The 26,698-nt window shown below is 33.7% G+C and overlaps 1 pseudogene; it reads right to left on the bottom strand.

The window, feature by feature from the left end:
- Positions 1-17,445: 17,445 nt before the first annotated feature.
- On the bottom strand, positions 17,446-25,094 carry LOC131847111 (uncharacterized; annotated as a pseudogene).
- Between the last annotated feature and the right edge of the window lie 1,604 nt (positions 25,095-26,698).

Below are 26,698 nucleotides of genomic sequence, written 5' to 3' on the forward strand. Positions count from 1 at the left end.
CAATAATTACACATTTTGGCTAATTCGATAGTTAGCAATTTGTACATATTCCACATATTTCAGTGACATTTTGTAAATTCACTCTGAGCACTACCTAAACCACCTATCTATTTTGCAACGATATTTTAAAATCTCAACACACGCAACTCTGTATTTACCAAATTGGTTTCCTATGGCACTACCATCAGCTGAGACCGGTAATATCAGGGCCGATATTAAGATCTTATTTAATATATATATATATATGCCGTATAATGTATATTATTCAATATCGCCAAACAACATTTGTAGTATAAAAAACATTCCTAGTTATATATTTAAAAAAAACAGATAAAGATCTAAGAAAGTACCTATACTGTTAAATTTCAACTTAATAGCGTATCGTTCGTCAGTCGTGCAATAATCCCGTGGTGGTTCGTTACTCTGCTCATTTCCCTACGTTTGTTTATAGCAACACGTATATCAAGCGACAGGAAGTCTTCTTTACGAAGACCAGCTGACAACACGCTAACTGTAACGGGAGTAGGTACTTTGACGATCGACAGCTACAGTACTGGCTAATGAAAAAGTGTTACATTTGTTTATAAATGTAGTTTTTAAACTAATCTTTACTTAATCGTAGTTATGCTATTTAAAAAAAGATATACTTTTTTTCAACTTGTAAATTATGAGGTGAAATAATTTATTAAATCCAATAAATATTTTATGCGTTAATGCCATACGACACCTCACCTGTTAAACAAGATTTTGTTCAATAAAGAATAAAATATATATACTCGTATATAAATAATGTATATATTTAGGTTATAAATATTTAGATCCGTACCGGATGTAAATATTTATAACCTACAAGCAGATAAATTTATCTAACCGCTTTCTTTGTCTTTTTCTATGTACACAATGGGTACTTCTAGAGAACAATTATCTCAGCACTACCGATTGACTAGTAGAAAATCCGTAAGTCCGCTAAATGTACTGTTACTTTTTATACTGTGTGTATTAAAGTTATATAAATAAAAATAAATAAATATATAAATAGTCAATAGTTATGACAAAACGTAATCGCTGAGTTATCTTTATATAGCTTTAGACTTGTTTATATGCGAAAAAAGTTTAACACAGTTGTTCTTTTCTATTTCGTCTCTGTCTTTGCTCCAGAAATCTACAGCTACATATAAAATATAGAGCATACAGTTTTTATATACATTTTTATATTATTTTTGTTTAGAATATATATTCTATTCTATTTTATGGACCTTAGTTACAATATCTTTGATTTTTTTTGCAACTTGTGAACATAAATGTCCAAGGCCCACGCGTTGTTAATGGCGGGAAGTGGCGCACAAATTAAAATGCACCCGACTCTGTCAAGCAACCGTCACCATTCCTTCTCTTACTATTTTCATAGTGAAAGTAGCTATAATGTATCTAACACTAAACATATCTATCATATACTGACTCTTATTTTACTATAAAATAAGAGTCAGTATAAAAACGTAAAGAAAATTTTTAAATTTATTTTATATGATATATTTTATTTATTTTTATCATGACAATAAAATGAAAAGGTTGAAAATGAAACTAAGTATAAAGGACAGCCTTTGTACTCTGTTTTATTTTTAATCTTTTTATTTTGTTGATATGAACAAAAATTATAACTAATGCAATCTCCTTTAGAAAGAGAGTATTTATAAAAAATAAAGTATATGGCGTATGACTGGCGTATAGTTTGTTAGTAACGTAATTTTGATGTAATAAATTATTTTATATCAAGATATAATAATATTTATTCAACACTTTATTTTCAATCATGTTTAAGTTATATTATTATATATATTATATTATATACATCATATAAAATACCACAAAAATATATAATATTTAGAAAACAGAAACCAGATTTTAATTAATATTTTGTTTTCCCTATTCGTGACTATGAACATATTTGAGTACTCGTATTAGTAGTATCAGAGATAGGAAGTTATATATAGAAGCAGAAGCGATAAATTCGTTGACCTATACTTTCCGTAAAGCCATAAAGTATTTTATGGCTTGTAGCCTTTACGTGGAAATAGGGAATCATCAAGGTTTATTTCCAGTTACCTAATGTCAAGCGTGTCCGCGGGCATCACGGGATGCGGGCGCTCCACAATGGTGTTAACTTTAATTTGTTTAAATAATATACATGTTTTATTTATGAAGTCTATTATTCGATTTTCTCGTTAACTGATGAAGGGATCTTGTACATATATTAGATATCCAATTAAGTTATGGGGTACTATGATTATAAACTGTTGTGTCCCGAGGACATCGAAAACTCCAGTACATTCTATGATGTCTATGAGTAAAATTAAAGTATAAAACTACGAAAACAAGAATAAATTTCTAAAAATCAGAAAAATATACTTCTTTTGATTCTTATAAATTCCGTACTCGCATAATTTGTATATTTCCTATATCTTATAACTTTTTTTACTGGTTGTAACCCAGATCTTTGACTACATTTTGAAATAAAAGTTATATGCATCCTCGACTGACGCACTCACTTTCGCATTTATCATATTAGTATGAATCAATAAAATAGAATACAAATATAAACTTGATATACAATATTATACTATTTCAGTATAGTAATGCAAAATTTATTTATATAAATTGAATGTATATTTTTTAAATTTAATATTATATATATATATATATATTTATAAATAAATCCATTGAGCACTGCCAACTGATCAGGAGCGAGTGATGTGGTTCGAAGGTACCGACATTAGCGCGAGAATGGGCCTCGAGCGTGAAGATACGGCAGGCAACGAGGTGCCGCCCTCATTTGCATTTAACTCTATTATCATTGCCTGCAGACTTGTTACGTCGACCGTACACTGATAACAAATTCAGAATTCTAAGCATTTGATTGGAAAATTGGGCATTAATGCATTCACTTTTATCTTAATTTTCTTATCCGATTCACTAATAGGATATTCATACATCAAAATGTTTTTATTCACTAATTTAGTTTCAAAATAATTATTACATAATGGTATTTCTAAGTAGAATTCTGTTGGTATTAGTATAATTTCTTTATGTAATTGGAATGGCAGCTATGATAACCGAAAGAGGTATAAAAAATGTGTATGTTCCCATTCTATATCATCATCTAGTTGTATATCTACTAAGAGTAGTTACACATTATTTTTAACTTTTCTAGACTAGAGTAATATTATATTACCATCATTAGTAGTATATTGCAATACAGTGATTACATATTTACACCATGATAATTAATTCTTGTGCAGTTGGTACCTAATCCCGTCCTATGTAAGTTATGCTTCGGTTATCGTTACAGTGAAAAGACAGGATAAGAGGCATAACATTTCAGTCCTCTGGAATGACAATGTATCAGTGGTGCCAATATAACAGTCATTATATGATATTGTATTAATTTTTATTCCTTCATATAGGACGTTTTTTTGATACTGACTTTAATAATGATAACTTAATAAAAATAACATACAATTACAAAGTTTGATTGTAAACTAGGCTATTCCAATATATTATATACAAGAGACAGACACATTAACAAAGAGCAAAGGCTTTATACAATGCCCACACAAATCAAACAGGATTCCTAATACACTATCGGGCAAAGTTGTGTATACAAAACATTTGCATGGCACGCCAAACAAGAGTTGCGTGTCGACGCCCACTCCACGGTGCAATACTGTGCAATCGTTCGACGTATCGGCATTGCATTTAACGTTGTTACCCGGCACAATGCGGATTTCTACATGCTTCACAAAAAAACTTATGTTTTTGTTAAATGCGCCGTGACATGCGAGGAGCATTGCATCAATATTCCGTTACGATTTCTTGTTATTATCTAATTAATCTCTGCGCAAGAGTATTCGCACGGTCGTCAATAAATTGTATTACTGCATGAAAAACATAAATAATATATCGATATTTAAAAATAATTATCACAACCCTAGGTAAGCTAATCAGGTATCGTTCAGTGTTGTGAATTATTATAGGCTAACATATTATTTATTATAAGAAATAACGGGAGAAAAGTCAATTAAAGTAGCAAATATCATATATATCATATATATATATATATATATATTAACATATAAATTATCACATAATATAAATATAAATATAAAATTTGAAATTGTAATAAAATTACTAAGCAATGTGCAAATAATTTGAAAGGAATAGAAAGACAATTTAATGAGAGAGATAGTGTGATTTTACAGCATTTTTATAATATAGTTCAGTCGCACAGCGTACACAGCGAAAGAATTGGTGTAGAAGGAGGAAGTATGGGAAGGAGTTTTAAGACATAGGTTTGTTGCACTGCGTAAGCCATGATTCCTCACCGAGAAATACAAATTTTCTTTGAGATAATAAGGAGTTGCAGGGTTAAAAAGAATTGAATAAAGAAGAGAGAGGATATGCCAGTCCCGGCGTAGACGTATAGGGAGCCACTTGAGCTGTGAACGAAACTGAGAGACATGGTCATATTTGCGTAGTCCAAATATAAACCTAATACAAATATTTTGAAATTTAATTGGACTTCGGTGAGATCTAGGTAGCAGGTATCGGCATAATCGAGGATAGGAAGAAGTAAGGTGTGTGCAAGCGAAATTTTGGTGTCTATGGGCAGGAAATTACCCAATCTTCTGAGTGAGCCTGCGGCCATGAAAAATACATATTATTTATTATAAGAAATAACGGGAAGTCAATTAAAGTAGCAAATATCTTCTTTATATTAATCACAATGAAATGAAATTACTATAATAATTGAAATAACGAAATATATAATATATTCAAATACAATAAAACCTATTTATCACTACACTATTAATCATGAAATTCCTAAAAATCAACTAAAAAATATTGCATAGACAAATCCCACGTCTGACTGCTGACGTAGTAGAAATTGCAGTATTTGTCCTCTTATGGTATCATAGAATGTTAATATCATAGACATAAACCATATTTACTGTCATGTTTTTTACATTTCAGTTTGTAACAACAAGGTATATTAAAGAATGCTATTTGATATCTTTTCAAATTAATTCAATACGTTCACTTTAAAAGTGTGACCGCTAACTAAAGAATCAAACTATTTATAACACGCGCATATTCCAATCAGTTATACCTAACCCCAATAAAGACCTTCTAAATAACCTTGTTGCTATTTTAGTAAATCTCAAAGTCTTTTCCAATTACATATCACTGTATTAAAAAGTATTACGAAATATATGCGTTGTGTCGCCACTAATTAGTTAGATACAAGTGCGTTGACATTCTAGGCTCGTGATCGGTCGATGGGTAAAGTAGGTACTATGTAGACGGTCAATTGGCTTGAATCAAATACGTACGTAGATTTTGACTTTAAACAAGCATGATATAATAATAACATCTCAGGACAATTTACACAGCACCATCTAGTCCCAAGCTAAGCAGGGCTTGTGTTATGGGTACTAGACAACTGAAGTAAATACATACATAATATACATAGAAACGACCCAGACATGCAATGATACTCGTTAATACAAATGTTTGCACAGTGCGAGGAATCGAACCCGCGACCATTGGAAGTAAAGCAGTGTGCTAAACAGCGACAATAAATATATAAAAAAATGAGTTAACAATGTACGTTTGTTTTCTTTTTTCTTCTTATATTTGATGTACATATTAATTTATGTAATTATTCTTTCTGTGAGAGGAACAATAAAGTGTTTTTCATTCATTCATTCAATGTACAGATTTTCTCGATGTTTTTTTCCTAGGTATTTATCAGTTCTAGGTCATACATCTGACGTAGAATCATTTATATTTTTTATGGAACCTGAAATCTGGACAATATGCTAGGGTAACACTAAATATTATTTTATTACAAATGACTAAAATATCATTAATGACAATATTATTCTATATCATATTATACCACGCATATTCATTTATTGTTACTCGTGACTCTGTCTAGTATTTTTGAGGTTCAATAACTGTGCCTGTCCTCGTGATAAGATCTATCCTCATGTCAATAATAAAATTCGTTCAGTTATTTAATTGTGAATAGGTAACAAATAGACAGATAGACACATTTTAGTATTTAAAATATTTGTATAAAACGATACATTATAATACATATAATACATACGTATATAATAATATATACAATACGGTATATTAGATTCGTAACGTATCGAATCTAATTTGATCCCTTTTTTTAGTTGTATTTAAAGCGTCTAAAGTAAGGGTCTCCAACCCGCGGCCCGCTGCACAGTGGGAACTCGCCTAAGAAAGCCATCTCATAAATACTTTTTCTAAAACTCCGTGGATGTGCATGTATAATACCTCAACTTGTAGCCAAAGAGTTACTCTATCATTATAAATATGATTCAAATCTCTGACTATTCATACTTCATAGAATAGAGCCTCTAAAGTCAAGGAATGAAAAAAATACAAAAATAATTTTGTAACTTAAATTTGTTTAGTATAAGTTTATAGTATCAAAACAATATCAAGTCATATAGTGTGATACCATTTTAGAATCCTTGGAATGTGTACTTTACTATAATATAAAAATATATTTAGTTTAGTCGAATATTATTTAACTAAAAATCCATATATCGTTATATGTACTATTTTCTTTTCTCAGACTTTCACTTGGAGATTTGACAGTTGCCGAAGCTTGCCGAAGTTCTAAATTTGGTTTTATTTATTAGGAAATATAATTTAATTTGATGGCATAACATTTTTTTTTGCAGTTTCACTGCGTAAAATATTTAAATCGAGTATAATATCATGGTGAGATTTGTTTTTTCTAAGTACGTATATTAAGATTTTCTTCTTTATTTGAGATTCTCTGTCTGAATACTCAAAAAAATACTTTTTGCTCAATTATTACTTTATATTTTATCTATTGCCTTACTTTTATCAACTATTTCACACAGTATATAGTTCCCATTCCCATACAGACCTATTCTATACCGCATAATGATAAATATTTTTTATCAAGTAATTTTGCACACGTATATGATCATTATCAAGTATAAAATAGTGTATGTATTTGCATATGAAATATTACAGTTCTTCATAAGCATTTGTCATTACTAAACAATTGTTAATTACTCATCTCGCCCCAATGAGTGAATTCTCGTGTACCAGAGGCGACTTAAGTCTCTTATTGATTTAAAGTTATACAAATTATGTTGATTCTATCTCAAACTATATACGAAATAATTTTACCGAATCTTCAGATAGCCAATATAGCAAAAATTATCGCAAGTATTTAGAAGTCCTTCATAACTCAGTTTCGTCAACGCTATACGAAATGTGGTCGAAAGAAAGAACAGTTTTTAAATAAAATAGCAATTGATAGGATGGTATTTTCACTGTAAATCTAGAAAAAACTACATGCGAACCTACACCTCCTACTTCGACAGAGAAAAGGAAGACCTTCTAAAACGTACGAAGACAGTTCGGACAAAGAAACGGAAAAACAAGGGATTGCTTGATACCTGTGGACTTCATACTGAACTCATAATATGTACAGGGTTTAAGGGTTTCATCGTTGATATTTTACGAGCATTGCCGGCAGAAAACTAGAATGAAATGAGCAATCTTAATGAGTAATCTTATTAATGAACCGGCACATATAGCAGCATATTCAAAACATTAAGCTCTTAGCATGTTCATAAAATTGGAAGGCACAGTATAAAAATATGAGGAGTTGTTTGATAGCAACACTAATGACGGCAATAAGCCAGAAGATTTTTCCAAAATTATCATTGTACATTAAATATCACTGGTATATATGAGGAATTAATAAAACTGTTATGTTATGAAATGAAATGTGAACGTGTGACACGTCACTTTTCTGTCTTGCCTCTCGGGCAAGTTTCAGAAGATGCTCAAGAGTTACGGAACAAAGACTATAAACAGTTCAAGCTTCATCATGCAAGACAATGTTCGAGGGTAGCCTCTAACAAAGATGTTCTACACGCATTTTTATATACCTCTGACCCATACATAACAAGTTTAAGAAAACCTTCAAATTAAAAATATTTAGCACTTGATGATGAAGCAAAGGAGCTCTTGAGTGACTTGTAAGCCATCTTTATAAGAATTTTTGTTTTTTACGTAGATACTTTTACTTATTTCTGTATAAACTTCTTAGGACATAAATGTAAGTCTACAAATTCTATATTTCTTGTATTCCTACATTATTTATAACAATTAGAAATATTTTTTTACTCACAAAGCATACATTATTTAAAAGTATATATATTTAAGATTATCAGGAAAAAAAATCATGTACATATCTTTATTAATACAGAAGTTATAGATTTATGAGATGAAAATGAGTCAAAGTTCCCACTGTGCGCTGGCTGCTTGCAGCCCGCATATGTTTTTTTTGCGGCCCACCAACTTAGGTATAGGCCCACTCTCAATAACGACAACAATTAAATAATAAAAAGTACTTTAATATAGAATAAATAAGTCATTATAAAAATACCTATGGTGCCGCGCATCAAGGGCCAAAAAATTGCCCTTGATTTGTAAAACGTTTAAGACCGATGGTCCTGCGTTGGGCCTGCGTGACTGATGAACAGTTTTACCGTCTACGGGCCTCCTAAAGTAGATCGCATCGTCGCCGTCATTCAATACCGACAGATCATCTGTCGGCGACAATACTGCACAGAGCCTTGGGATCAATCTTACGGAATAAGCCTCTCATGCGTATCGGGTTTTAGTTAACATTCTTCGGAAATATGAGTCAAGTATATGAACAGTCTATCAACATTTATCAGTTACATTTGTAATGATAAGAAAGTGATTGCCACCTAATATTATAGAAAGCCACATATCTGATACTAATTACAAACATGATGAAATACCTTTGGTACCTACTCGATTTCCTCTGTCTATCCCGCAAGTGATTGTAACTCATTTATATTTCTGTATTGGTCAGAAATATTTAGATTGGTATGTCGAGTAGTTAGTATTAGAGTCCTAATAATGATTAGTTTATAATAATGAATAGGAATTAATTCACTTTATTATTAAGAAGTTTTATCATTAATTTGTATAAAATAAAGTCGCTGTCGCTATCTGTCCGTCCCTATGTATGCTTAAAACTACTATACCCAACGGATTTTGAAGCGATTTTTTTTAATCGATAGAGTGATTCTAGAGGAAGGTTTACATATATAATACATTTTATAATACATATTTTGTATAAATACTAGCTACTAGCCCCGAGTAGCTAGTATTTATACAAAAAGAAATTGTAATGATCCTTAAAAAAGTTGTATGTTGTTACTTAATCATATGTAAACTTCTAAGAGAAATTATTATACAATGAAATATAATGCACATATAGATTGTCTTAGAATACGACATACGATATTTACATTATTTCAGAACCATTGGTAAGTTAGCTGATTATAAGTTATAGTTCAAATAAATGAAGTGTCTAGGTATAAATAGATACGGTATTGGTATTCGCACAATAGGTGTAGCAATAAATTAAATGTAACTCACTTAATTTGGTTATACACTAATGCGTCTGTATTGTTAGCTGCCACAATAAGAAATTTCTTGCATGTATTTTAATGAAATTAATGGATTGTTTCTAAAATTAACATAAGTTTTCACAATGTTCTTATCAATTCTTGATTCTTGGATTTGTAATTCCATTAGCATTGCAATTTCATTAGTAATCGTAAAACATCATTTCAACTAAAATCATCACTTGTGTATTTAGTTTTATTATACTTTTCTACACATAGTGTCCTTATAATGTTATTCTCTCGTAGTGTTCATTTAAAATATATTTAAATAATAAATAAACATACTGCTATATCAATTTCGCACCCACAAATGATTAATTGTATGATCCAAACAGAGACATCATAAAATTATGTAAATTATAAAATATTTTTTTATTTCCACTTAAATAGTTTGTTAGTTTGTTTGTAAATATATTTTTAAAATTTTTAATTTATATAGTAAATCTACATTTTGGTCATTTTTTAAATACTTTGAATTTACGAGCAGTTTTATAATTTCTTATAATTTATCACCGATATTGTACGAGGAATATTTATAATACAAACTAATTAATTATTATAAAACTACATAAATTTTCGCATGGCACCTAATGAACGATAAGAGCGAAAGCATAAAATACAATCAAACAAATAAATATATATTTTAATATATCAGATCTAATGTTATTAATTATAATTATAATATAACTAAAAAATAATCATTACTTCTTTAACTTAACGAAGCAATATAGAAAATAAACGAACAATTTTGTTTACTACTAATTATTATGTATGTATAGAGAACTGGATTAATAATTGACATTTATTGCTGAATATTTAAGTAGTGTAACACTAGTAATTACTTTACGATAACAAGGAGTCCATACCGATGATCCACTCCTATCTGAATAATTTTATATGTAAATTAGGTGTTGGCTACTTTGAATTGGAAATCGCGTGACGTCATTTTATACGTACATAGTAATTATAGAGTTGTAATGTAATATAATGTGGACTCCATTTTCCGCAATTAGCCTCTCAATTAAGAGTCATGAAGAGAATGTGTACAGGGTGACACACTTTTAATTAATTTACTTATGGTTCTAATATATCTGTAGTTTTTTTATATGAGTGGATTGGTAAACAACCTGACGGCTCAACTGATGGTAACAGCCATCTACAAAATATACAATGCCAATTGTCTTCATATGATAGTCGAAATAACTGTACCTATCGCCTATATATATATAAACAACATAACTACATCATATTATCCATATTATTGCGAAAGATTAAGATGTTATAGCTTTGTACTCTCATTTCATTCTCAAAACCAAACACCTCTTGCAAAGAAGTTGCTTTATGACTTACTCTGGAAGTCTATGTGTTTATACAGGCTAATCTCAGAAACTTTTAGTCTTCGCTTGATAAACAGAAAAGTTTTACAGGTACAAACTTCCGTATAATAAATATGAAAAAGACAAAAATGTGTTTTTGATGTTATATTTAATATAACAACAATTAAATTAATTTCAAATTGAATATAACAGCATAATTACTAGAAATTTTCAGGCATGTGTTTAATTATTTTAAGACTTCATATGTCAGACTATTAGGTCTATATAATAATAATATATGACACTAAAATAGTGTAGCTAAACTATCCCATTTCATATAAAAATACGAAAACCTAGTATTATATTAAACACAATGCATGTACACTGCGAAAACTTTTTGTTTCAATGTTAAATAATTATACTAAAATGCCGAAAATAAGAAAACTTCGCAACACCTAATTTAATATTTACAAAGTAACTAGATAATACTTTTAAATTCGTACAGGTAAACATTGACAATTTTAAGACATTGCCTATATTCAGAGTTACTATTTTGGACTTTACACAGGTGTTTCGATTTCGACTTCTTACCAACCTTAATGAATTACATCTAAACCTTCCTCAGAAATAACTTTGGTAATGTTGTTAAAAAAGAAATGAAAATCCGTGGTGTAGTTTTATGTGGGATTTTGTGGAGTAGTGGAATGTGGGGTCCACTCCACGAATGTACCAGAATGGCAGCCAGTATGGAGAAATGGCGAGCTGTCGTAAGGCGGATGACATCTGCTTCTCACTCCATTACATAATGACTACGACCCTTGAGCATATCGAATAAGAAGAGAGTATTTGAGATTATCGCGAACATGTAGATAGACGTGGCAAAAAACTTGTTTAACAATCAGTGATAAAAACCACTGTAAGCTATTTTAAAATGTATGCTTTGTTAAGTAACAAACATATAAATACTTTCAAAAACTTTCACAACACTGTCAACAGGTTTTATTAATTTAAAATTACAAAATTCAGACAGTTTTTTATAATTATCTAGTACACTATCTGTCTGTGAAGTCTCATTTTAAACAGTCGAGATACTTAAGGAAGTATTTCACTATTCTTACAGATATCTATCAACTCAGTCAACTAACATTTAATTCCAAAAGAATGGTACTTTGTTTGACTCATACATCACCTTTTGTGTCCCATTTGCCCATATAGGTATAAACGTTTATATTTTTTGTCTTGTACCAAAATAACAATAAATAATCAAGCTGTTTGTTCTCATTATCGTGCATATAATCATAACACTAAAAAACTGAGCAATGATTATCATTTATTATTTTTATTCAAGATAATTATCTATCTAGATACAAATAGGTGACGAGTCACGCACAAAATTAAATCAACCTGTATATAGAATTAGAACGCATAAAAATATATTAAGACTAACTGAGCCCGTGACTTCGTACCTGTGATATTAGTTAGTTTGTTATATTCTTTACATGTCTATTAGTAACTCTTTTCGTAAATCGATTGAAATAGAACAACATATTAAGTTAAGTTTAGTAAAATGTATTATGCTAATATTTATGAAACCAATTTCAGCAATTGTTAAAACGATTTCTATTAAACTATTACTGAATTTAGCCTATACAAACACACAGATAAACATACAAAAATTCTATTCGATGATAAAGTCCAACAACAATGTGTCTGTCACGTATATCTTCCATGTACAGACAGCGATCAGTTACTTTAGTTATCGTAAATATATTATATGGATTTGTAATTTGGATAAACATTTTAATTGCAATGAGTGGTCTTCAAGCCGTTCGGTGATTGTTTAGTGTTGTATTAGACCATGACAGATTAAAGTTTCACGATCACATTTCCATATTGATTTTATTATGGAAGTGGTCTCAATTTGCATACCAAGTTTCCTTATTTACTGTACTTGACGTTTGTGTCTTCCCTTATAATTACAACTCAATGGCAGTTGATGAATATGAATGTACATAATTGGATCATGTATCTTCATAGTTGCCTAGACAGTTAATCATACTTCACGTATCGTTTATGTTGCGAGGCCATTCTATTAATTAAAATTGAATTATCCTGATTTTTATATTCGTTTTTTTGTTTATCACTAACGGGCCATGTCAACTTAATCATTAACTATTAAAAATGACATAATATAATATCACGGCTATAATCCCAGATGAGGTAATTAGAGGCATTGTCAATTGTCGATTCTGTTTTGAACGCAACATGATATCGGTATTTCTTTACACTGGAAGAAACTAAAGTATTTTCCATACAAAGTAGTTTTGGCCATATTTGAACCTATGACCTCTTGGGTGTTTCATGGTAAATCAATACACACAATGTATTCCTCTGGAATTTTTATTGTTAATGCAAGAAGATGAGAAGGATGGTTGTTAGTAATGAGAGTAAGGAAGGTACATCCTTAACAATGTACTCTTACTTAGGTTAACCAAAACGCGGTCTTCTCTTGAAAAAAATGTGGTTAATTCGTGGTGAATTCACTACTATTGGTTAACTAACATCTTGTTATCCTCTACTTTTGCCACTTCAGTTTTAGCGCGTCGAGGCCGTTGCACCATTTCGTAATATCTGGAAGAGACGAATGGCAAAATAACCATACACCGTCTAACTCGGAGCAGGACCTACTTTGGTTTACAGACGGGTCCAAAATAAGAGATGATGTAGGATGTGGAATATGCGGTGTAAAACCCAAAATCTGCAACTATATAGGCTTAGGAAAATACGCCTTAATCTTTCAGGCAGAGACTTACGCCTTAATTAGATGTCTGGAAGTAGTCCTAAGCCTTAACTACATCAATCACCACATATACATTTATTCGGACAGTCAAGCTGCTCTACTAGCATTTTACTCGTACGAAATCCGTTCTAAACTTATTAGAAACTGTATCTTGCTACTAAATGAAGTAGGAAGCAGAAATAATATTATACTGAGATGGGTCCCCGGGCATTCAAATATTGAAGGCAATGAAAATACCGACCATCTGGCAAAGTTAGGGGCAAAAACCGTCCAACTGGGCCCCGAACCCTTCTGTGGTGTGCCTCGTTGCCTAAAACTGGGACATCTCAAATTAATAACCAAACGAGAAGCACTGAGTCACTGGCAAGAAATTCCAGAATTAACACATTCAAAAGCCCTAATATCGGATTACTCGAACAAATATTCCAATAAACTACTGCTATTGAGTAAAAACAACATATGCATGATGACTAGGGCCCACACAGGACACTGCAAATTAAACAAGCATATGTCTAAACTAGGCCTATGCAAGACAAGAATCTGCAGATTCTGCCAAACTGAAGAAGAAACGCCGCTACACATCCTATGTGGTTGTAGCCCTCTCATGTATAAACGAAATATCTCCTTTGGAAAGTTTACACTCTTTCCCGAGAAGATAAAAACCATCGCTCCTAAGAATATCCTAAAATTCTTATCCCTGACGGGTCTAGGTAGCGAACTTGAAAAAGGACGAGTACAATAGATCTATGTAGGTCGCAGTGCTACAGGTGTTACAAACATCTGACAATAGCCCAAACAACCCAATAAAAATACCATCCTTTGAAAATACATATAGTTATAGATAAAATAGGACCCACTTTATTAAAATTCTTTTATATAACTGGAAAAACAAATTGATTGTAGTTTCTATAAATCGACAGTACCATGGACATTACGTCATAAAGGATTAAGGAGTTGTCCTGCTGTAACCTGCTCAAACGAAACACAGTTTACAAAAACACGCTGGTTTGTGCAGCTGAAATAGATGGGACAGGAACACCTATGTAAATTAAATCGCAGATTTGTACATGCGATTACAAAATCATTTACATATTTTTTTACTGAGGTACACCTTGTTGTTTACCTCAGTAAAAAACAGGAGAAGTAACAATTAAAAATTACAGGAATAGAGAAACCTACAAGATACATAACTAGATTAGAAGTGTTTTAATCTTCGAACTAACTGCAATTATTTTAGTAGGCTTATAATTTTAGTGTTTATTTTCACTATAATTACATATACAACAACAGTTTTATTTATTTCAATAACTTTATTCACTAAAAGAAACAAGGTACAAATCTGACATGCGTGAAATCACTTTACAATTTAACTCACCTGCCGTCTTACCGTCTACAATACACCTTTTACTGTACCAGACAATTAAAACATAACTCTAAGGACACGTAGGTTGGTAATTATTTTATTACAGACTAGGTTTTATATATACGGATATGTTATTATGTCTAGAGATTTGCTTTATTCAATGATACCCCGCAGTTATTTATAAATGAATATTATTCTGTGATCGATATCTTGGAAAAAAAACAAAAATATTTAACAAATTACACGTATACAACACGCATAGTTGCATGTTTCTTGATTTAGACACGAATTATAAGTAGTATGTCGAGCAGGGACTATTATTAGCTACCCTTACTATCTTTCATTTATCGCTGCTTTAACAAGGACCTTATACGCATCGGTCCCAAGACAGACATAAGGAATTTGCCGAGCCACTCAGGCATTTTAGTGAAGAGGAGAAAGAAGAGAAACACCGTTGATTTTAATAAATAAGAAATATTCCGAATTTCCTTTAGAAAGGAACAATCAGATTTGGTAATAAAATGTGAAATGTATTTTGGTTGTTTTAAAAATTACAACACCCTAAGAAAATAAAATGTAAGCATTACTTTTCAAGCAGATGTTTCTAGAACCATAGATATTGAATTTAAAGCTTATAAAGCACAGATCATAAATAATATTCTAAGTCAAAATACTAACCTCTTTGGAATAATTTAATGTCCATAATGTTAAATTGAATATCTATTTTACACATATACATTTACTAATGTAGTTTTATAAGCTGCCTGCTCGTCTGAGCAACTACATCTTTTTCACTTATCCTCGTAATCGCGTCATATCTAAAGGATTTATTTGACAAATACGGCAATAATAAAATTAACAAACATACGAATAGACTCATGGACTTAACCGCTTTCAATTTTGTACAGCAAATACTTATAATAAACTGAAGCGTTAGTGTAGGATTTTGCCAATAATTGTAATTTATGGCGTTTACTATTATTATTCATAAATGACTATAAACGTGAACATTTTCTTGAATTAAATGTCTGCCAATTTCATATTACATATGAGTATACTAATATATTTTTCTACGGTAGCTAAGCAGAACTCTTTTTATGGGTGCTAGACATCTGATACGTAACTACATTTTTTTATTCATAACATACGTAGTTTAGTTAATACCCAGACCAATAAATACAAACAATCATACATTACGCGATCCTTGATAAACCACCGAGCTGTCAAATGATCAAAAAAGTGTTTAAAGTTATATGTCTTCATAACTGTTCACAGCTTCAACGTTTAATGTGAGACCAATTTTCCTATATTTTGATGGGTTTAAATCAAATGTTTGTAAAGTTTTTTCATGTTGGTTAGATTTGAAGCCTGTTTTTTATGGATGATATTGGAATAGTGATTCCGCCTGCGGAAACGGATTACCGTGTGGCGTGATACCAATGGTGAATGATAACATGTGCGTAACATGAGGTTAAATAGCCCATAGAGGCAACTTCACCTGAAATATATCATGATAATTTCTAAGAAGAACCGCGTGGAAATCTACCTGACATGTTACAAAGATAGCAAAGGGTACTCTACATTATTAACAATCTTCTCCTCACAAACACTCACTCTATTTAATCCTATAAAATAAAGTGACAAATGTGATATATGAGATGAGATTGTAATAAACTCATATCAATCGTACTTCGCAATTTTTATTTTATTACTTTAGTAATTGGAATTAACGGGGAATAACGGATTGTGCACCGCAGATCCGCTACATTGAACCACGAAGGTTCACATTACTGTATTAGAATCCTCTAATAGGACACATTCCTTTAGCAGTATGTGTAGTCAATGTAATATTTATGTTTGTTATTACTATAATAAAAACATTGCTTTATAATGTTCTTATGTTCCATCTAAATAAATATACACACTGAGTATACTTGTTAGCTGCTCCGCTCCTATTAATCCTAGCGTGTGCATAAAACGGAGAAAACTTGACCCAGGCGAAGTCAGGCTAGTTAGCTAGTAATGTATAGTTGACCTGACCCCATCCTCATTATATTATCCTTCTCTAGTATCCTACTAGACTTTTACGTTAACGCAACGATTCCATAATCATCCATAAAAAAAACTTGAACAATATACATTTTTTTTTTATATTTTAGTTAATGCTGAACTTTAATTATAATATACACTATAAATTATTGCATAATAAGTCAGAAGTAAGTTCTAAATAAAAAAATTGAAAGATTTAACTAAACGAACTAACTTGTTAATTATATCTTTAGTAAGCAGCATCTAATAACTTTTCTTTTTAAGTTTCCTAACATATAGACCTGTTCAATAAAATCAGGTGCACCTAAAATATTCTGACAATGGTGGATATCACAAAGCAATAGTTCCATAAGCTTGCCGCGAGGCAGCCGCGCCGTGATAACGACTCGCGGGCCGCGTTATCACCGCGCCCGGGTCCAGAACAGTCGCCACATTCACTATGTGTATACAACGAACAACATTATTCGATACTAGCTCCAAACTACATTAAAATTTCATGTTTGTCGTGTATGACAACAAATTACTGATTTTTTTTTAAACTTCGTGAGCTCAAACGTAATTTTACTCGTATTATTCGTTTTCAATATTTTTATATTTCTTCATAGCTCAATTTATTTACAAGAAAGGACAAAGGCTAATAACAAGCTTCATGAAAAATGTTAAAAACCTAATTAATCTTATTTTAACCATAACCATTCTGGCCTTTCTTTATAGCTATTTTCGTAATATAAAAATACGTAATCAAATGTTAAAGTTAATAATAATAATAATAATAAAAATATAATTATTATTTAAATATTTATAATATTTTTTTAAATTCATGTATTTTAATTATACACAATTATTATAGACACTTATTAGTCAAATCATAGTTAAAAAAAATATATTACAACATACATTATGATTCACATATTTTTGAAAAGCAGATTTTTATATATAATTCAAACAAAGTAAATACAACAATAGAAACTTTTTTTAACTAGAAAGTAATTTATTTTATCACAAAACACTTTTTTCATCCTAAGAACCTCCCTTCCCGTTTTTTGAAGCTAGAATTAATTTTTTTTGTATATGTAAATGTGATAAAAAATCCGAGTATCAAGACTTCTCGATCACTATATATAGCCAGAGATCATGCGATGTTTGACGCTGGAGTCAAGGAGAACGGCCGGCGCCGACCACGCCCGGCTCCCTCGCCCCTCCCGCCCGCGCTTCATGCAAACTACAGTACATCGATAAATCCAATTGTTGGTCATTACAGATCCTGCTCGCCATCTGTTATATTACCACAGATAATGTAATAGTTACTACATATACACCTCTGTGTATAGGATGCAATATTTCCAGTTACTAATTTTCCGTGACGTATTTTCTTAGAAACCGCCGTGGTTTTAGAATATGACATGACATATTGTTTCTAAGAATATATATATTAATATTCATAATTCTCATATTACAAATTCCATACGAATATTGGAATATATAATACCACTGCTGTACAGATATTGTTATACTTCAAAACAACTATCCATTTTGAAGTCAAAAATATAAAGTAAACCAAACATTGTTCTGATATTTTTTATATTAAAAATAAGTAGTAGTATTTTTAATTAAAAATGAAAGATATCTCAGTCCTTTTGACTGAACTTTTTTTTGTATATCAATTCGTTAATGTTTATAGATTTTTATTTAAGCACTAGCTACTGGCCCCGGTATCGCACGGGTGCACGTATATTATATATATAAACCTTCCTTTAGAATCACTCTATCAATAAAAAACAATAAATATATATCAATAAAAAACAGCTTCAAAATCCATTGCGTAGTTTTAAAAATTCATACACAGGGACAGACAGCGATATCGACTTTGTTTTATATTATGTAATAATGATGAGCTTTTATCGGAACGAAATCTTAAACTACTGTATTATGACCTTATAAACTAAAAATAGTAACAATTTTCTACAACAAAGGCAACCCAATGTCAAGGAATCAACCTTATACTTAGTTTAATAGACTGCAAAATTGTAATAGTAATTAAGTAAAATAAATCGCTATAATTACACATATGGATAATATGACATACATTTTCAAGTACAAAATTATAAACTGATGATCTAACATCATTCTAGATGACCTTCGAAATGGCGAAGATGGAAAAAACAAATTAAACCATAAAAGTGTAAATATAAAAAAAGAACACCACTAATTAAATAATTGATACATGATGTTGACTCATCACCAAAATTTATCTGTGAAATAATCATAATATTTTTTTGTAAAGAAAATATTTTATTACTTATAGCTTACACAATATGATCTTTTCTCGCCGTCATTTTCCATTCCCTGAAGGTATAACTAATAGAAAATGGCAACCATCGACCCATATAAGTCACATTTCCGAAGAAATAAGGTGTCATCTCTCAGCGCTCTATATTTCACTGCTATACCTCACCCTTCAATTTAAAATACAGCTTACTCAACAGGCTGTCACTTGCTTTGTAATCGGCAAAAATATGTGAGAGAGATATGTACAAAGACGATTTGTATAAAGTTTACCTAGCTAATAATAATTAGTTTGTGTGTGGTCTTTTATGGACTCGTGATTATTATTGACTATTTATAAAAGAATAACTGTGAATAACAGAATCATTATTATTAGATCAAACTAACGAAAATAGATTCATTTACAAATTGAAAGCAATGAAAAAATAATCTTACAATAAAGTTCTATTAAACAATTTGTCAACTTTCAATTGTTCCATGAAATGATAAAGGTTAAATAACGGAATCTATTGAATTTATTTTTAAAAAGTATTCGTGCTATATTATTGTAATATTTCATGTCAATAATACGAGTGCCTACGATTTTCGAATTTATACCCTAGAAGATGGATATTATAACAACAACGATGCAGTTGCGATCTTATTGCTTTTAATTATTTAATGTTAATTCAGAATCCCGTTTCAGCAAATATTTTAAATATTATATGTATATATATGAATGAACTATACTTTTAGCATAATACTTTTTTATACAAGTAATTGTGTAAGTGTAAAAGAAAACAAGCTGACAGCCCTACTTGATGATAAGTGGTAACCGTCGCCTATGTACATGAATAGCACTACGGGCATACGGGTATATAACATACATTATAAAAAGCACATATATAAATATGCACCTGACATTGCTTGTGACTCAAGCTGAGATTGTATGATTAAAGACATAATTACTAATGCTATTTAAAGTAAATTATAAATTAATTTTTATTAAATGCTTTTCTAAACGAGAAGTCAAGAATCTGTACAACCAGCGTATATACATGAGACAAAATGAAACTTATATGATAACCAATATGATTTACTACTTCTAACGAAGGCCGTTTATGACAATTTAATTTATATACGTTATGAGTTGTTTGCTGAGTAATTGTCGGTAGATATGTATTATGACTAGTGGACGACAAATATCCGCGATTACTTCGCCGTAACTTACACATTAATTAATTATTAAAGCTGACCAATTCCTCAGCTTTGCGGATCTAAACCTTTCCGGTAAGCCTACGCGATATACAATACAATTAATTGTTTAATGTTTATTTCATTACTACTTATTGTCTTACTTTCTATTCTCTTATCTCTATGATAGTATAATGCATATTATGAAATAATATAGTAATACAAACAATCAATTATATCAGTTCAAGAAATCATATTAATATTATAACAATAATAAACAAATAGATAAAATTGATCTGGAAAGTTGAATCGTCAGTAAATTATGTACCAAAAAGTCTGAAGAAGCATATGATTTATATGGACACACATGATCTTTTCTTTTACAGAATATAAACTACGTAAGTAGAACAACAAACATATTTAAACACTGAAATAAAATTATGAAACAAAAACATTAATTCGAGTCATAATTTAAGATGACAAAATGAGCACGAAATATTCGCCTTTTAAAAAAACATTATGACGATAAAAACTATGATGATACCACTTAATAGCGGGTCTCTTGTCCAATTTAAGTAAATTCTCAGCTGCAATTAGTCCATATCGTCACATCAGATTGCCGGCTGTGACTCAAAACCATCCTTATGCGCTCGAGGTAAGCAAAAACCAACTGGATCTTTTTTATCGTAGCCAGATTTAATATACAATTAGTATAAAACAACGGTGTTGGCTCTGTTGTGGGCTCTGCTTCACTGATTAAAATTAAGTGATAAATATTTATGATATGATCTGAACAAACAAGATCGGGTATGCGTAAATAATTATATTATAATTATTACGGTTGGAATAAAAATGTACAATAAAAGGAAAAAATTACAATTTACTAGAGGAAATGTATAGAAATTATAGTTCGATTATATATTTTAGTGATAATTATTATGGCTTTATTAGACGTATAGCTATACCTAATATTTGTGGAATAAAATGGATATATGTAATTAAGTACCAATAATATTCACTAGCGGCAATCTAACGTCTTGACAGCTTTAATTTTTCATTTCATTTTATCTATCTGTATTCTACTTCAGAGACTTAATATTTTGTATAATTTCACTTAATATGTGCTTAGTATGATGCAAATAAAGATCTTCTGACTGTTAGTTATATATATATATATATATAGCGGCTTCTATACATATACTATTGAAAAAATATAATGTTCATTTAACATTCATAGCGTAGACACTAGAATCAAGCTCTTACTTTCATATAAGCTAGTAATTCCACTCATTACCGACTAACGATTGTTAGAATTTTAGTCTCTTTGTAGGTACGTTTGTGTGCTCTCATCTTCGAAATGTATTAACTGTTTTGTTTGCGAATTTTATTAATATATTCACTTAAAAATTTATATTTTCTATTGCAATCGATTTACAAACAAAAACCATAGGAGATTGCAAGCATGACTACTATTAGGTAAATTTGCACTACAGAAGCTATAACTTTAATAAAAAGCACTTAATAAACATAAAAAAGAAATATTTTGGCAACGGTATTCCAACTTGTTATCAAAACACTGTGCCCAGTAACCTGTTCAGCTCATTTTGGTGCATAATGATTATTATTTTGGACTTCGGTGCGGCGACTGCGTCGTGACCTTTTCACTCGAGCGATAATATTTTTATTTCTGATTCTGTTATCATCAAACGTCGATCTGGATTTGCTGTGGTGCGGTGTAACGAGGCTGCTACATCCGTTCACTAAGGTCTACGTGACCACGCCTAGCTCAAACGACTATTAAGATGGATACAACTTTGATATAATACGCACTACTGCGCGTTGATAAATTATAGCTTACCTCTACCTCCTGTGATTACTAACTTAAACTTGTGTTGAAAAATGTACTCTAAAACTTAGGCAGATAATTACAAGATGTATTGTAATGAGATAAACATTATTTTATGTAACTGGAATAGCAAACAAGCTGATGGGCCATAAGTGATAATCGTCGCCTGTATATACAAATATCACGTTATCATATAACCTCAGTTAAACCACTTTTGTGTTGCCATTCCGGAGTACTAAGATGTCACATATTAACGGACTCGGTGGTTCAGCGGTTTAGCATACCGCTTTACTTCCCATTGTCGTAGGTTCAATCTCTCGCACGGTGTAAATATTATCACTCATGAATATGAATGTTTGTATCGGTTTCAGTGTTTTTTGTTTTTTATATATATCATGTATATTACGTACAAAAAAAAACTGAGTATTTATATCAGTTGTCTAGTATCCATATGTGTTATGGAGTTCTGTTCAGCTTGGGACTGATTATAATAATTGTCCACGGTTATAATTGATATTTATTATAATGTCCTCATGATACGAACTATCCTCATAAATATAAAGATCCGATCAGATTCAGGTGTTTAGTTGCTAAAAGATTATACAGAATGAATATTTTTCCATAAAATAAATACTAATATTTTATAATATTCTCATGAATTTTATGAAAAAAATAAGTTTCTACGCGCTTATCAGTTATCACTGAATCCATTAACAATCGTAGTTACGTACACTCTAATTATCAAAACAAAACAAAAAGCACTTAACTATGTCAATGTCAATGTCGGTTGGACTCCATTTTCCGCAATTAGCCTCTCATTCGGGCCGTTGTGCGTGTAGAGCCAGGCTACTGTAGCCAAGCTCCTCCCAGAAGCGCAGAAGTCTCCTGGTGTCTTCGCAGGCTTCTCGGAGCGACGGAGTTATGTCTATGATGGTTTGTGAACGAGCGTTTATGAATGTAGGTTCGGAACCTTTATTGAGCAGTGTGAGGTTATTGCTAAAAATAAAAAGAGCTAAGTCCTCACCTCTGTTGTTGGTCTTACTGTTTCCCCATAGCGTGTGGTGCGCGTTGGAGTCAGCGGCGACGACCAGTTCCAGCTTCTCCCTCTCGCAGTACTCGACCAGCTGGCTGAGTTCTGGAGGTGGCACCTCCCCGTCGCTCGGCAGGTATGCTGAGGCGAGGACGATGTCCGGGAGATTTTGTTCTACACTGGTTATTCTGACTGTTGTTAGATCCCTTGAACAGAATTCGTTTATTAATAATGTTGGAACATGTTTTGGTAGGAAAATACAAGTCCTAGGTTTACTTACGGAGGTATCCAGTAGCAGTTTTCCTCCGATGTTGCCGAGACCACAGATTTTGTTGTTTCTGATCCACGGCTCTTGGATCGGGGCTATGGTCTGGGTGTTATTTTCCAGCACTCTGCGTAGTGAGGCCGTCGCAGTTTGGCTGTGCTGGAGGTTTCCCTGCAGGAGTTTAGTCTTCCCGTAGTAGGGGAGGAGTAGAGGAGGCTGTCACTGGCCTCGCTCTCTCCTCCCCCGCCGGAAAGCACTCTTCATCCGAGATAATTCTCGGTGAAGATGGTTCCTGCACCTCCATTGCCGTCGGAGCCTCTACGCCCTCCGCCGCAGTCTCGACATCCATTGCCGATGTTGTCGGCTCGGGTTCCGTCTCCTGCTCGCCAAGGCTTGTGGCCTCCGTCTGTTTCGAGGCGGCTGCAGGTGTTTGATGGGAGACATCTGTGTCCAGGAAGCGAACATAGATGTTCCCCATCAGGTAGTAGACTCTTCTGTCCTGGGCCTTCAGCACTTCTACATCCTTTTCAGGAATACGAAAGAATAGGCAGGTTCCTGGTGGATCTGCTCTGATTCTTTCGTGTGTCAGGGTCCAGGAGTTGATGCTCATGTTGCTGTTTTGCCCCGCGAGAAGTTCCCGTAGCTCTGCCAAGTCCTCGATTTCTCCAGGTACAAAGAGCAGGCACGGCACCTTCTTCGGTATGGCCGACTGTGGTCTAACGACTAGCCTCGAGCTTTCTACTGGTGAGACCATGTCTGTGATGCTTTTCTCAAGCCAGGCTAAGGTGTAGGCATCCTCACACCATGTTTTGAGGACACCATCTGCGAAGTGAGCCTTGCCACGGAATTTGAGGTCTTTTCTTGTTGCTGCAGGGATCTTGAGGTCGGCTTTGACCTGGAGTCTAAGCTTCCCTTCGATCTGCCTTCTGAGATCCTCCGCTTGGTCTTGTTTGAGGTCGGTAAATGGTTCTACCATGACTGCAACGCACAGTTCGTTTGCCAGGAAGCTGGCAGCTGCTTCAGCGTATGACGTCGGTCCCCTACCCATCACTCCTGCGGTTCTGGGTTTTTTGCCCTCCCCTTTGGGTGTGACCGTGTCCTCCGGACGAGTGCGTTTTTGCGGTCTTGGTGCGGTCTTGTCGTCGTATGTCCTGGTCTTTTTCCGGCCTCTGGGCTTCATGCTGCGTTTATGAAGGCCAACCGTCAGTGCAGCACTTGTCGAGGCAGTTGCAGGTGCTTTGGTCCCACTTGTTGACGCCTCCCCTTTCGGTTTGGTCGCCTTTGGGCAGGTACCGAGCTGATGCCTTACGGCATCCACTGCTACTGCGCGTTGTGCTGCTGCTTTGGCTCTGGCCTTCATGCGCCGCTTTTTTGAGGCCGACTTGGGTTTGGTGTCGGTCTTCCATTGACCCGGTTTCGTGGGTGATTGGATTGCGTCTTTTAATGACGACATCCAATGCCGGGGTGTCAGAACCGTTGTCGGATGCAGCTTTGTTTGACCTCTCTTCCGCCTCCGCCTTCATCAGTGCTGCCGAGTTCCCTTCGGAAGACGCACTCACTGACGCAGCCCTGTTGGGCGCATCTCGGAGTGCGCTTGTCCTTGGTTCCCCCATAGCAGCGCCTGTCTTTGGCGGAGGGTTGAGAGTTGCCTTTGGAGGCGCATCTAAGGCCAACGCTGGAGGCACTTTACGGGACGCAGCCTGGGTTGGCGCATTCCGCTCAGTGCCCTTCCTCAACGTGTCCTCAGACACAGCCTTTTTCACCGCATCTTTTACCGACATGGATGGTGTGTCACGGGACGCAGCCTGAGTTGGCGCATTCCATTCGACAGTCCTCCTTGTCGGATCTTGTGACGCAGCTTTGCTCGGCGCATCCTTGGTTGCCTTGGAAGGTACGTTTCTGGACGCAGCCTGGTCAGGCGCATCCCGGTCGGTAGCCTTCCTCAACAAATCCTTGGACGCAGCTTTGCTTGGCGCATCTTTGTTTGTGGCTTGCCCTTGGGCGTCGAAGGACGCGGCCTTGGGCAGTGGTGGTCGTTTTGGCGCATCTTGGGACGCAGCCTTTTCTGGTTGTTGGTTTGGCGCATTCGAGGACGCAGCCTGTGTCGGTTTTTTGTTTTTGAGTTTTTTAGTCTCAGCATCCATGAGTGGTTTTTTCTTTAACTTCACCTTGGGAGCTCTCCACCCTCCACGGAGCCCTCACGTCGGGGACGTCATTCGTTCCAGCGAATGATCATCAGAGATACTCCCTTGGTATAGGTACAGCAGGTTGGAAAGTAGACGAGTCCGCACGCAGCGAAACACAACGAGGACACCTACATCACGAGACAATGATGCAGGCTAGCCCCGAGGTGCCGCGCCACGCCGACTGCCCCCCCCCAGCCCACCGAACCTCGCTTGACTGCCCGCTTATGGGGAATCGCAGCCGATTGATCGTGGTTAGCTACTCCACGACCTCCCGTTTGAGAGGAAATCCAGACCAAAGAGGTGTGTTGTGAACAGTGTACAACAACAGCCGGCACACTGCTGCACTCAACCACCAGGACTCCTTCATCCCTCCGTACGGGTCTCCGCGCACGGCACAAACACGCGGGAGGTCATTACTGTCCACCTTCTGTTTTTTGGTCGATGATGGACACGCAAGGACATGACCTCTCCATCCCTGCATTGGTCGCCCGGTAGTTTTTGTTACGTCTATTTCATAGGGACCTAGACCAATAACAGGGCGGCAACCTCGTGAAGGGTATCTACCGCACTTGCCTTAAGGATCTACACGACTTGCGCTCTCCCTTAAGACCACACCCCTCTACCTCTCTGAAGGAGATGGTAGAGTAGGCCTGTGTTTATATCTCATCAGTCTTGAGATATTCCCACAAGCCCGCCCCTGCACTTAACTAACTTAACTAAACTAACCTACTAGCACTTAACTAACCCTTAGCTCCTCCTACTAACTAGCACTTAACTAACCCTTAGCTCCATTTAGT

Source organism: Achroia grisella, unplaced genomic scaffold (assembly GCF_030625045.1).
Source record: "Achroia grisella isolate CSIRO2021 unplaced genomic scaffold, CSIRO_AGI_Agris_v1 utg516, whole genome shotgun sequence".
Lineage (NCBI taxonomy): Eukaryota > Metazoa > Arthropoda > Insecta > Lepidoptera > Pyralidae > Achroia > Achroia grisella.